General features: G+C 44.7%; 1 long non-coding RNA gene across 1 annotated transcript; it reads right to left on the minus strand.

The window, feature by feature from the left end:
- Positions 1 to 8,506: 8,506 nt before the first annotated feature.
- On the minus strand, positions 8,507 to 9,598 carry LOC148182819 (uncharacterized). The gene is made up of 2 exons (XR_015774165.1): positions 9,485 to 9,598; positions 8,507 to 9,004 (listed from the first exon to the last, which is right to left on the minus strand). It is a non-coding gene; the product is annotated as an uncharacterized LOC148182819 (long non-coding RNA).
- Between the last annotated feature and the right edge of the window lie 1,614 nt (positions 9,599 to 11,212).

Raw genomic sequence — 11,212 nt, forward strand, 5'->3', positions numbered from 1 at the left:
GAACGGCTGAACTACCTAAGTGTGGTATCTTTCTCCTTACCTACATTTTTCTTCTCAGATATGACCAAGTGCAGCATTTTTGTTTGGAAGGTGCTGGTTTGGCACCATGGATTCCTACTGAATATTAGCAGAGCAAATCAGGCCATGTTAATGTGTAGTTACTGTGTGGTGTGGGTTGGGGTTTTTTTATAATTTTGGGGATTGTTGCAAATCATAAATTAGGATTTAGAGTATCAGCTACTGTGTAGATACAGTGAAGTCCATAACTAAACCTCTATTCCAGGAGCAGTTGCAGCAGAGAAGTCAGAACTCAACAGAGCCATAACCTGAAACATCTTTGTCTGCACAGTCTTCCCACTGATAACACTTGAATTTACTACTCTATTAATTAAAAAAAAAAAAAATACTCTGTGCTGATAGAATTTTTAAAAGATGAAGTCCTGGGTGTTGCAAGCTTTGGCTAAAAGCTGGCTAAAAAGGCCAAAATAATTGTTTCATGTTGAATTCATGTTGAACTTAATACACAACACACATGAGAGAAACCTTTTAAATATTAGAACAGGGCAGGGAAGTTAATCCATACTTTATTTTTGAGCTATTTTCTTCTGACCTCTAAGTTAACCATGAAAGATGCATAAAAAAAACAGGGAGGAGGCATGAAAATGTTGTGATTCTCCTAGAAATAATTCATTTTTACAGGAGGTAAATCTCTGAAAACATTTTCTGGAAAGAAAAAAATACAGTCTTCAAACCAGAGAGATTTCAGCTTGGCTTATGTCCAATCCTTATTCCTTTCCTTTGTACATAGTAAGAGGAGGTAAGTTTTAATTGGACTTGATACTTTTTTCTGGCATATCTTAAATTAGCTGCTTCTGCCTTGGCATTAGGGTAGAACTTTAAATAAAACCCTTAACTGTTTGCTGCTGATAAATGCCTGGTTTACCAAAGAGTTTAAATATTGTTGACTCGTTCCTAATCCCCTGAGACTATGTTCATCCATGTGGATTTCAGTGGAATTCCTCCATAAGGCACAGTGTACTGACAGCTTAAAAGTTCAAGACGAAATTGAGGTCTCTCAGATGTCTTTTTAAGCAGTACAACCCCATTAGTACACAGCTGACCCAAATTCTCACTTCTGGTTTGAGTATTTAAGGATTATGTTGTAATTTAAAATGTACTGTGCTTTGTAACACTGATTGTTGCCATTTGGTTTTCGGAATTTAAAAAAAAAAACTGAAACAAATTATTCTCTCATTAATTTCTTGTCAAAATATGAAATGTTAATGGTGCCATATCCTGAAACAATTCAGTTGGGAATGGATTAGTGCTGTGCTAAAGGCTTCCTGAAGTTCACACCATCATCACCAGCAAGACTGCATGTGAGTCCTACCAAAATTTCTGCAGAATCCTATCAAGGGAGAACATGTGTCCCTTTAAAAATCCACTTTCAGTTGCATTTTCTAGTATTGTGATGTAAAATGTTCTTTGTTTTCCTGGAACAGGAATAGTTCAGATGTTTGAGGGCCATGAAAGGGAATGAACTGTACTTGTACTGTACAAGATGGACAGAGTTGCCCTTACATGGTTACATTGCACCAAGTCGTGAAATTCTTTGCTGTTACTTACGAGGACTTGGCAGTGGCATCCTAAAGACATCTGATTTAACTGGGGCTATTTTAGTGTCTTTGGCCAAAATTCTGCTGCTCAGACAAGAGCCTGAAACTCCTGAAAACACCTGGGAGCTTGGTGGGAGTTTGTAGATGTCTCCTAATACTGATTTTTCTTTCTAAACCTTGACATTCTAATGAAGTACACAGGGCTAGAAAGCTGTTTCAGTGTGTCTCAGCTGTGAGCCTGTTGTGATCAGAGCCCGGGTTAGGAGGTCACTACTGCTCCTGTCGCCGTGGGCAGAGTTAACAGCTCTGAGAACATCAGCCCTGCTCCAGGTGCCAAACAGGCACAGCCCTGCCAGGCCTGGGAGGGGACGAGAGGCAAAAGTGCTCCCCTGGCACTGCTCATGGTTCTCTGCACCGAGACTGAGGCTCAGGGTGGGGGTAAAAAAGGCTGAGTCTCCTTTTCCTCCGTGTGTGTTTTGAGTTTTTGGAGCAGAGCTGTCTCTCCAGTGCTCCCTACAGAAGGGAACCTGGGACAGCTCTGTGGGATATAATTTATTTTCCCAAAGCACATGCTGTTGTTGGAGGCTGCTGAAAGCCTACCTAGAGGACTGAGATAATCTAGTTCCACTAGATTTGGCAGCAGTTCTGTTTTCCAGTTGGATGTTATGGAGAGCTGTCTATTCCCAGCTCCTGTTTTGTTTAATTGCTGTCACTCTGAGTAAATCACAGAGATAAATATACCTCTGCTGCAAATATTACTTTAAGCAGGTTAAGGGCTGTTTGGATTTTAGTTAATTTATTTATGGCTGTTTGTGTTGAGGCATCCCTAGGGAGGCAGCTTCCCTGTACGTATGTTGGACTAATCAACCATGGAAAAAAACCAAAGAAAACTAATTAGGCATTTTTTTTCCTGCTAGGAAACACACTATTGTTTAATATCAGACAGGAGTTCTGCTTGGCTAAACCCTCAACAGGAACTGCAGGTACTGAGAATTTAAGAATTAAGAACAATTGATAAGGTCAATGTAGGATTAATTTTTTTAATAAAGTATGATGAAAAAGATATTATTTTAACATAATTTTCAGATAGCTGATAATGAGTAAAACTACTGTGACCAGGCTGAACTAAGTGTATTTTGCAATGTACACACCTGAGTGTGTTAACAAATGAGCAAACTTAAGAAATTTGTTAACAAATCCTCTTCTATGGCTTATTTCTAGAGGACTGGGCCTGTGAAGAGCAGGTATGTGCCTGTTCTGCTGAGGATTGGGGCCCCTCTGGCTGCTGTTTGCAGTCCTGAGCTCACCATGGCCAGCTGCCAGTGCCCACCCAGCTGCTCCCTTCTCCCCCTCCACAACAGGGCAGAAAACAGGGTGGAAAAGCACATGGGTGACAGCAGGGAAGCCACTTACCAATTACCATCATGAGCAAAACAGGAAAATCTATTTATTGCTTCTTAAAACAGGCCTGGATTGATAGCACCAGGATTAGGCTGCAGACTGTGGGAGCCCCAGAGCTATACATACATTATCTGTTAATTCAGGTGCTCTTCCAAGAGGGTGGAGAATAATCCTCGTGCAGGGAGCCAGGGTTTGTGGGGCATTGGCTGGGGGTTCCTGCAGGAAAGGAAGTGACAGTCACACTTGCATTTTGGGGAGCCAGTTGTAAGCTGTGTGCTGGGACACAACACATCCATCAGAATTAAGTTGCTGTTTATCTGACCCTAAATAATCTTTTTGCTGTTTCACAGGGCACCAGAGTCCAGAAAAGCACCTCCATCCATCCACCCATCCATCCATCCATCCATCCATCCATCCATCCATCCATCCATCATCCATCCACCCATCCATCCATCCATCCATCCATCCATCCATCATCCATCCATCCATCCATCCATCCATCCATCCATCCATCCATCATCCATCCATCATCCATCCATCCATCCATCCATCCATCCATCCCAAAATACAATGCACTGCTGAAGTCACTCAGACCTTTCCCTCTCATAACCTGCAGTGTCTGTCAGATAAGTCAGACTGAGCAAAAATGCTAAAATACTGCATGTTTTATTTCACAGAACAGTGTTTTCATAAAGTGTTTAGCACAACTCTGTGCTGGTTGCTCATCGAGCTGGGAAATGTGATATTTCATGCTCCAGGCAAAATGTTTCAAATGTCTGAGGCTGAACAAAAATAGCACTTCAAAATAAATTGGGTAGTACACAGGGGAGGTGGCAGAGATCATTACTTGCTGCTCTTCCCAGCTTCATTCAGTTATTTCCCCTACAAGGGCTGGAAAGGCTGGGGATTTAAGTCTCCCTTTGACCAGTTTGAGGCTAAAAGAAAGGGATTTACACGCCTGATTTCTGTTGAGGCCAATGGAGCCATGCTCGCAGCAAACTCCCTCTGCATTCCTGGGAAAATGGGGTCATTTGTGCTGGATCACTCAGCCAAGCGTGGATGTGTGACAGTGCAGCCCCCAAGCCAGCTGTGCTGAGAAAATAACCTTAAAAAGTTGGTGCTGCAGCTAAGTCCAGTGTCTGCTGATGGGTCACTTTTGTTCCTGTCTTGTGTCTGCTCTGAAGTGCTTGGGCCCCTTATCCCAGTCTCCAGCACATGAGCTGGGAATCTCAAACTTGGAAGAGTTTCCAGGCAGGCTGACCAAAATCTGAGGGTCTAAGACCGCCTGTACCCCAAAATAAGTAAATAAAAGGAAGCTAATCCCAGATTGATTAAAACACAGACTACAAAGGCAGGTGTTGGAGGCAGCTTTCAGGCTGCAGTGTGCATTACCTGAGAGGGAGCTCACTGTGCACAGAGCTCACATACCTGGGAAGCCAGCACATGGTGACACAGCCTGCATCCTCCTGCAGATTAACAGAGCCAAATTTGGGGCTTTGGATTGCATAGGGAATGAACATCTTGGAGTCTTCCTGGAGAGTGATACAAGTGTGACCACAGCAGGGATAAACCCCTTTCAGGTTAAAGGGAGGCAATTTTATAAGTTTTTTCTGATCTTCTCCCAAATGCTGAACTTATCTAGGAAACAGGAGGCTTTGCAGGTGTGGACAGGTGGCAGTGTACCTGCCTGCCACACTGTGGCCAGTGCTCACTTCTGATCTTGGCTGGATGGTTGGTAACAGATCTGCTTTGGTCTTAAGGCCCCAGGTGCTGATCTTTTGTTTCCCAAAATGTATTATTTGTCACCTATCTCTGTGGTTTTGCTTTTCAAGCTTGTTTGAGACTGTCCTGACAGGAAGGTTAATCCTTGCTTCAGTAAAAACAGTGCTGACTCACTGCTGCAAGTCATATTCCCTGAAAACTTTGAATATCCAGGAAAGTCTCATACACATATCACAGCTTTCCATACGGTTACATAAAAACCTCGAACTTTATAATTTCATCAGACACCTTTGTGGCTCGTGCCTGCTCTGTTACTCAGCCTTCACTGCTCTCAGTGCCTTTAAAAAGAAACAGAAAAAAAAAAAAGCTCTGTTTGCTTCTGCAGAGCAGGGAACTGTTCCTGGTGTGCTTCCCATTAAGTGTGCATCCCAGACATTCCATAGAACTACAGCACTGGCACCAAGGCTCAGGAGACTCGTTTCTGCTTCCAGCAGTGACATTTGTTTTGAGCAAGACCTGTCAACTGCTGCATCCTATACCAGAATTTACCCATCTCTCAAATGAATGTGATTTTTAAAAGTAGGAAGCTTTAAATCAATGTAAGGAGTGCTCAGGAAATGCAGTATGAGGTGGCATAGTTCTCTAAATAGCTTCTACAAGGAGGGTAAACTTTAAAGATCTGCAGTGAACTCAGTAGAGTTGAGCCAGAGGCAGGTATGCTAACTTACTGGTTTAACCCCTGCTTTTATCCTCTGTCCAGCAGGGGAATTTTACACCACCGATTTTCTGGACATGCAAATAAAATAGTGTCATTTTTGTCTTTTTGAATCAAGGAACATTTATGGGGGTAGGACCCTTAGAGTGTTCTTTCTTCCTTTAGGGAGTGGGTAATGACAGGGAGGGCCATCTCAAAGCTGACTGCTGGGAAGAATCAACTCTGATTTACAATGCTCTGCAGCTTGAGATAATGCCTCTGGTATCTGGAGACTCTGAAATGCAAAATGCAGTGCTCATGGGGAGCCTGCTCTCACTCACCCCTTGCTGGTATCAGTAGCTGGCACCCAGGAGTGCAAATCCCACCCAGGACTGGTCACTGTAAACCCAGCCCAAGGCACAAAGCTGGAGCTGCCAGGTCTGCTCCTACTGCTCTGACCCAGCCTAAAGACTTCCTGCATCTCTAAGGTCAGTGCAGCCTTAATGCAAATTTACAGGATACCATTAGCCTTAGATTCCCATCTTCATCAATTTGCAAGAGACACTCTCCAGAAGTGCTCAGAGCTGGGAACAGAACAAACCAAGAGAAATTGCAGCAAAGGGGGTGGGGTCTGATTCCAGCCCCAGATAACAGTTCTTATCAGAAAAGCTCATAAATCCACCCAATTTAAACAGTGTCAGCAGCATCCCCTGCTGCTTTGTGTGACCCCTCAAGGGATCTACAGCTTCTTGTTCCGATCAGCAATTTCCATTCTATCCTTCAGGTTCCCAGAAGCCACTACTTCCTGTAAAACGTTTGTGGGAGTGCTAATTCTGAATATCTGTGTGACCTCAGAAGGAACAAAACATGTTGCTGTTCTAATAAAAAGCCCAAATTACTCTTTGGCTGTCACTTGTGATTCAAGCAACAAATACTGGCAAAACCAACATGCCAGAAGCAGGGAACTTGTTTAAGTTTATGTTTAAGGGTTGGAGCTTCAAGTGTCCGGTGGAATATGAAGTCTTCATTAAGGCAACATCAGTGTCTCTCCTGGGAACTGTAAATAGACACCTGATAGCCCTTCCCTTTCTGAAGCACAAGCACATGGATAACACCACCTCCTCTGGTCACTGTCACCCCTCTGGTGTCATCACTGCCACTGCAGATGAAGATTATTTGAGGAGAAGGACAGAAGACCACACCATGGTCTTGTCTCTTAGTTCTAGTTTTACCTCAAGCTTAGTTTGGTGGTTTTTTTAGGTATTACATCCTAATACAAACAAGGCAGAAAATATACATTTACTGTCTGGAAAAAAATCCCACAGCTTCTTCATGGAAAGGTGTTTCATGGAAAGGATTTGGTGTCAAAGAATGATGTAGATGTGAGAAAATGAGCATCTTGTCAAAGAGTTGGTCTCAAGTCAAATATCAAGCTGACATTCATGTGCTCCAAGAGATTTCTCAACAACTAAAAAAATATTTATATTGTGATCAGCCATCCCTTTTAGGGATGTGCTGCAGCAATTATGAGAAGTGAGAGGGAGTCGTGCCCTTGCTATTATTCTAGCAACTCTATTAGGGGAAAATCTGTGGATTTATTTCAGCCACATTTTGTCTCTTCCAGCAAACATCCTGGTAGTTTCCAATAGACCAAAATGAGCATAAGGGGATTTTTTCTCCAGTGTTGTTACTTTTGAATGACCTTGTGGAACAATGACCAGATGATGAAGTGACCATATAAAATACTCTTTTAGGAAAACACCATGTCATACACTGCTGGGACAAATTGTCCAGAGCAGGATGCTGGGAACAACTTTGATGCTTTAGAGGAACCTATAAAACAAAACTCTGGAGTTATGCCAGGAGAGAGAGAGTATGGAATGGGGAAGGATTGGAAGAAGAATTTTTCTACTGCCATGGGAAAAAAATCTGCATCTTGGCCAGCTTCACAAGAGTGTAACAGCCCCTTCCTGACTTGTGTGGTGAGGAAACCTGGGTCACAAAAGCTGTGCCCTACTATTTATCAGGTAACTTCTAAATATGCTGTTTGTGCCCAAGCAGAAGGGTTGTTGTGTGCTGTAACAGCTCTGGCTCCAGGGGTGACACAGTGCAAAGTGGGATTCCCAAAGAGCAGCCCTGGGAAGCAGCATTTAGGGGAAGAAATTCATAAAATGAGAAAAAAAGCACTTTTTTTTTTTCTTTACTCCTGTAAAAAAACAACGGAATATAAGAACAGATGCAAATGTTTGGTGGTTAGTGAAAGGTGAATACAGCAGCGAGCTTTTCTTACCATCCTGAAAGGAGCAGCTCAGGTGAATGCTGAGCCCACGATCCTGTGTGTCCTCCTGCAGTTTCGGAATGTGCTGCACAAGGTGCAGGAGATGCTCCACAGCTGTGTGCAACCCTCTCCTGGCCAGGCAGGGAGGGCAGATGGACCCAAAGAGAACACAAGAGGTGAGCTGTGAGGAGAGACAGAGTGGCTTGGTAGTTAAATAAAGAGCAGAGAACCATGGAACCGGAGTTGATGCCACCAGAGCAGGAGATACCTGAGCATCTGGAGTGGGTCTGCTTGTAAGGAGGGATAAAGCAGGATACTGCAGGAGCAACAGGCACATTTGGGAGCAGGGGGAGAGGAAGGAGTGAACACCTGGCAAGACTGAGGTGCTCATGACTTGGGGGGAATTTCAAGGAAAGCCATAAGAGATGTGGAGGGAGGCACTGCTGCCTGCTGGAAGAGATGGGGAAGGGCCAGGTTTTGTGTATTTATGCCCTCTGTGGGGCCCAGACATTGAGATCACTGTCAAGCACTGCACTGCCACGTGTTCTTTGTAACTGTGTGGGCAGCTGGATGTGTCCTTTTGAACCAGCAGCACCGTGCTCATCTGCCCTGTCTGGCACTGATTAATCCTGAAAAGAAGCAGTACTTCCCTGTCTGCTCCTTAGAAATGACCTGGGCAGCAGCAGCGTAATCACTTGCACTGAACACATGGCTGGAATCCTTTTGATAGAGTCCAAGACATGGGACAGCTTCCTAGGAATGGCCTGAGGGGCAGAGCTGACCATCTGACTCCCATTGTAATGACATTTCAGAACAGTTTTATTTGTTCCGGTCAGCTTTAAGTGAACATCTGGGTTCGTAACGGGGAGATTCCCAAGGCTGGCATCAGAGTCGGGAAGGAAAAGGAGTAATTTTGGAGTCCTTCCTTAATCCCAGTTCCTTTGTTAGATGTGTTGGTGTTATTTAATTGACTGTTAAATCCCAGTCACATGAGCACCCTCGAGTGTAATCTCCTGTGATAAATTGCCCAGTACTCGTGTCAGAGGCACATTCTGGTCTCCAGCCGGTGCAAGACTCCGTGTCCTGTGATTACAGCTGACTTTTGCATAGGCAACGAGGGAGGAATGGATCTTATTTCAGTTTAAATTGATTCACGAAGACAGTCGAGTCCAGATTTGGATAAAGACACTGTTCTCTCACCTGCTTGAGGTTGTTGTAGATGCAGTTATTTTTTCCATGCTTTTCAGCAAAGGTTTACAGGGTCCAGGTCTTATCAGAAGGCAGCAGACAGGCCTTGGGGGGGAAAAAGCAGACAATTGCACAAGGACTCATCTCACAGGTGGGACAGAAGGGAGGGAAAGGGCTCAGTTAGGGTTAGGGGGGAGCTAGCTATCTGTCAGAAGCAGCCTGCACACAATAAGATCTCTAGCATCAGCAGAGAGAATTTGAAGGTGGAAACGGAAACTAGATATGAAGAAGGAACTAAGCAGATAAGAGGAGGATGGCAAGGAAAATCTGTAAGATATCAAGAAAAGCTTTTTTGTCCTACAGTCCTCTAATATTTCCCCATCTGATTCTGCTCATTCTCCCCTATTAGAGATTTCACCCTACGTCTTGTGGTTGAGACCAACCAGAGGCAGAGAGACAGGCCAGAGGCAGAGAGAGCAAGGTGCTGGCATCCCTGAGGGACACAGAGGCTTGCATGGAGTGTGCAGGGGACAGTCACTGACTTCTGAGATGCTCCTGACCCCACCAGCACTGCTTTCCCCAAACCTTGTGAATTAGGAAGGTGGCAGCATCTGTGAGCTGTTCAGAAAGGTCTCTGCTCTCAAACCTCCATGCTTGGATTCATTGTCAGAATTCATTGTCTCTCAGATGCAGATTTTCACCCCTTTTTCAAGCCACTTACATTTACACCCAGCTGAGAGGGCAGGTTTAACTTTGCTCAGCCAGTTCCACTTAGAGATTCCTCACCTGATGCTTCATTAATTCCCAGGGCAGCAGCAAAGCAGCACAGGGCTCCTGCCGGCCCTTGGGAAGGTTGTGGTGTACAGCAGCAGCCTGGAAGTTTCCTGGGAGCAGAGCAAGGATGTGCAGCAGGGGATGTGCAGCCTGCATCATGGACTGGTGACGGTAGGACAGGAGGTCTGGCTGCATCTGGGTGCAGAAGCTTCTGGCAGAGGTCTGGGGGAACTGGTCCTGCTGTCAGGCATCTGTCTCCCTCCTGGAACACAAGGCTTGTGCTGAGGCCAGCCCATGGTGGTATTTTGCTGTACTTTTGAGGCTGTGGCACAGAGGGAGATGGCAGCATGCTGTGGTGTGCTCAGGGAACAGCCTGGCTGAGCCCCTGTCCCACCACATACTGCTTGTCCTCTGGCCTGGCCCTGCTGATCACAGCCTGTTCCCTCAGCCCTCTGCAGACACATCACAGCCCATCTCATTTTATCCAAATGCCATTTCCCCCCTCCCCAGCCCTGATATCAGTGATATCAGTGCCCATGTGTCAGGACCAAAGGAATGCCTGATAATATCCTGGTTTTTCTCCTCAGCTTTTCCCAGCTCTCTTCCAATCCAGAATCATTTGTGCTTCCTTATGACCCCAAAGGCACCACAAAACAAATGTATTAACATGGATGTAAGCACTTTAATCAGTAAAATGCAAGATTAAAAAAAAATATCTAATAATAATAACAGTACCCTGCAGGGAGAGAGAGTAAGAAAAGAAGAGCAAATAAAAAGAAATGCTCTGTATGTTCTGGCTGGGAGCCAAAGGCCCTCTGGGCCAGGTTTGGATAAAATAGGGCTTAATTTCTGGTGTGAGAAACCGCTAGAGTGAATCTGTAGCAAACAAAGGCCAATTCACAAAGGGACATAGGCCAGGGCTGGAGGAGGAGAGGGCAGCCTGCCAGTTCTGCCAGCTCCCGTGATTTTATCATGTCTTGCAGTATCAGATGTTTTACTGCTAGCTTCCTTTTCCTCTTGCATTTTTTAAAAAAACTGCATTTCTTCTCATGAAATCTGTAGGGGAAAACTTAGATACACTCCAAGATAGTCCAGAAAGAAAAATGAAGATAACAAACAGTAAAGTTCATTAACTTAATGGAAATTAAATTGAGATTTTTAAACAAGACTAAAGGAGAGGAGGGTTTTTTTTTAAATGTTTGGGCTGGGCAGTGTGAAACTCTTTCTTGGACCATGAACAACTGTTTACATTTGAAAAGAAATGCTGTGTCAGCAGTGCTAGTGGGCTCATCGCTCAGTGACAGCATTATCTCCCTGGAGAGCTTCCAGTGCCAGAGGAGTGTGAGATCCCCCAGATCTCACAGGGCTCAGCTCTGCCCTCTTCCACACCACCAAAAGCTCTGCTCTGCACATCCTGGGGCTCAGGGAGGTGACAGAAAGCCAGCTATGGTAACAGGGTACTACAAACCTACCAAGGGAACTCTCTCCAGAATGGGAATCCTGCCCAATTCTTAAAAGTCCACTCTTTCCCTTGGGAGC

This window comes from Pseudopodoces humilis, chromosome 19 (genome assembly GCF_049639895.1).
Source record: "Pseudopodoces humilis isolate 2021_Gansu_Grassland_sample_001 chromosome 19, ASM4963989v1, whole genome shotgun sequence".
NCBI lineage: Eukaryota > Metazoa > Chordata > Aves > Passeriformes > Paridae > Pseudopodoces > Pseudopodoces humilis.